The 3,136-nt window shown below is 54.1% G+C and overlaps 1 long non-coding RNA gene across 1 annotated transcript; it reads left to right on the forward strand.

Annotated features, from left to right (window-relative positions):
- The first annotated feature begins 1,294 nt into the window (after positions 1–1,294).
- LOC116437400 lies at positions 1,295–2,798 on the forward strand. The gene is made up of 2 exons (XR_004237278.1): positions 1,295–1,443; positions 2,395–2,798. It is a non-coding gene; the product is annotated as an uncharacterized LOC116437400 (long non-coding RNA).
- Positions 2,799–3,136: the final 338 nt, after the last annotated feature.

The following is a 3,136-nucleotide window of genomic DNA, read 5'->3' on the forward strand; positions in this document are numbered from 1 at the left end:
AAGCTGGGTCCACCCCTGTTGCCCCTCCCACTTGTCATCAGTACACGCCCCCGTGCTCCGCCCCTAGAAGTTGTTGTAGGTCCGTGTCTGGTTGCCACCCGCTTCCTGCTTCCGGTTCCCACGCTTGGCCTTCCGGTTCCCACGGTGAGTGGCCGGAAGGGGAGGGGCCTGAGGACCGGAACCCGGAACTGGACTCCATTCCTTCGGCCGCTCCGGTTTTTTATCAAAGGTCCAGGAGAGGGGGAATGACCCACACCAACTGGGAACCCCTCTCCCACCAAACGATCAAAGAACTCTGCAAGGCACAGAAAGAGTTCGGGAGAGAAAGCGAATATTTTCGTGGCCTTTTAAAGGCAAATCTCTCTGGAGCAGTAATGACGCCTTTTGACCTGCGTCAGCTTTTCTCATGCTTGCTTTCCTCGGCAGAGTTTCTGCTCTGGAGGGCGGCATGGGAAAAGGAGCTCCGCCGACTCCTTCCTGCGCTTCTGCAGAGCTCTGATACGGCTGTTGATGCTGACAACCAGGCATTAACTATGGACCATTTAAGCGGCGAGGGGGAATGGGCATTGGCGCCGAAGCAGGCCCAGAGTCTGCCCCTAGAGGTGCTGCAGCAGGTCAAGGAACTGGCCGGTAAGGCATTCCTTGGCCTGAGACCGGACGCGCCCATGGAAAGTTACTCACGGGTCCGACAGCAGCCCACGGAGTCGTTCCTCCGGTTTGTAGAGAGACTAACCCGAGCAGTAGAGTTGCAGGTCAGGCAGCCGGCGGCCAGAGAGGAGGTCATAACAGAGATGGCAATGGCAAATGCTAATTCCCAATGCAAGACAGCTATCCTGAGCCTCCCACTGGACCCCCGGCCGTCAATCCAAGCCATGTTAGAAGTCTGTGCTGCGAAAGCACCACACCTGCAACCTGCCAGCTCGGACAAGCAACGGTCCCGAGGAGCGGTCTCGGTGGGAACAACAACACACCATCCTGCTGTGGACCAGAAGAGGACCACGGGCCGAAGCAGCGGACAACCTCCATCGAGGAACAGCCAGAAGCGGGCCCAACAGCAGACCCGAAACACCTGCTTCCTTTGTGACCAACCCGGGCACTGGACCAAAGACTGCCCGCTCAAGCGGCAATTTCATCAATTTAAACAGGAGCAAGGGTCTGGGGGATTAGGGAGCCAGTTACAAAAAAACTGAGTGGGGAGCGCGCGCCTGACCCGCGTGACGATATAAAAAGGTCGGGCTGCGAGGGGGAGGGAGAACAGAAAGGGGCCAAAAAAGACTATGCAAAATTACCAGATGTGACTTTTCAGCCTGACTTCACTTCTCCTGCTGATGGTTCTTTCAGGTTGCAGCTGTCGACACCGCTCTTCCTGAAAACCAACGAGTGGCACGCCGCACCAGTAAGTGTCGGTGGTGAGCTGGGGACGTGGGACCCAAGCCCTAGCAGGTATGTCATTGTTGGAGATGTTAAATGCACACCACCAGAGATCGAAGTCGCTCCGGGACTCATGACATCCAGTCCCGAAGGACCCGTTCTCTGGCTGCGCTGTGTCCGTCCACCTCTGTTTCTGCCTAGAGGGCAGATGGTCGCCCAGGCTATCCCTGCAGAAGGGCCACACCCGACGGTGTGTGCCACACATGTAATAGGAACAGGGAAACCGTGGGTAGACTGTAAGATCAACAGGGGAGAAGAAGTCCTACATCTCAAGGGGCTTCTGGACACAGGGGCAGATGTGACGATCGTTCCCACACGGGAATGGCCGGCACATTGGGAATTGCAAAACGTGACCGGACACGTGCAGGGTGTTGGGGGCATCCAATTAGCGAAACAGTCCAAAAGCGTCGTGCAAATTAAGGGACCGAGCGGACAATTAGCTAACATACGTCCCTTAGTACTGGATTACAAGGAACCCCTCTTGGGGAGAGACCTCATGCAACAATGGGGAGTCACAATTGACATACCTAACCCCCCGATAAATTTTTGCGTGGTGGCCACTGAAGAGCGCCCTACCCAAAAATTGAATTGGAAGACAGATCGGCCAGTGTGGGTAGAGCAGTGGCCGCTCTATAATGAGAAATTAGAGGCGCTCGAGAAGCTCGTGGAAGAGCAGCTTAAGAAGGGGAATATCGTGGAGACCAACAGCCCCTGGAATTCCCTGGTCTTTGTCATCAAAAAAACCTAACAAAGACAAATGGCGGCTCCTCCAGGACCTTCGCCAAATTAATGACGTGATAGAGGACATGGGCTCTCTCCAACCAAGAATGCCATCCCCAACGATGCTTCCCCAAAATTGGAACCTGGCAGTAATCGATATTAAAGATTGTTTTTTCCAAATTCCTCTGCACCCTGACGATGCCCCGCGTTTTGCCTTCTCGGTTCCGGTTATCAACCGAGAAGCCCCGAGGAAGAGATACCATTGGAAAGTGCTGCCGCAGGGCATGAAGAACAGCCCGACCATCTGCCAATGGTATGTCTCTTCCTTGCTTGCCCCAGTTCGCGCAGCCGCAAAAGAGGCCATCATATTCCACTACATGGATGATGTCCTCGTGTGTGCCCCCGACAATGACATGCTTGCGAATGTGCTTGACCTGACAATCAGTGCATTGGTTGCTGCAGGGTTCGAGCTCCAAGAAGAGAAAATTCAAAGGATGCCACCTTGGAAGTACCTGGGCCTGGAAATTACAAAGCGGACCATTGTGCCGCAAAAATTGGCTATCAATACAAATATTAAGACCTTAGCAGATGTCCACCAACTGTGTGGGTCACTAAATTGGGTAAGGCCGTGGCTGGGTCTATCCAACGAAGACCTAGCCCCCCTTTTTGATTTACTAAAAGGGGGAGAGGAGCTTAGTTCTCCCCGGACACTTACCCCAGAGGCGCGGACAGCCCTGGAGAGGGTGCAACACCTGATGTCCACCAGGCAAGCAAGCAGGTATAGACCTGACTTGCCATTTAAGTTCATCATCCTGGGTAATCTGCCACACCTGCACGGGGTTGTCTTCCAATGGGAGGACAAGAGGAAGAGTAAGGAAGACCAGGACCAGAGGGACCCTCTCTTGATAATAGAGTGGGTCTTTCTCAGTCATCATAGGTCCAAAAGAATGACACGGCCACAAGAGCTGATGGCTGAACTGATCCG

The sequence above is a fragment of the Corvus moneduloides genome, chromosome W, assembly GCF_009650955.1.
Source record: "Corvus moneduloides isolate bCorMon1 chromosome W, bCorMon1.pri, whole genome shotgun sequence".
Classification (NCBI taxonomy): Eukaryota; Metazoa; Chordata; class Aves; order Passeriformes; family Corvidae; genus Corvus; species Corvus moneduloides.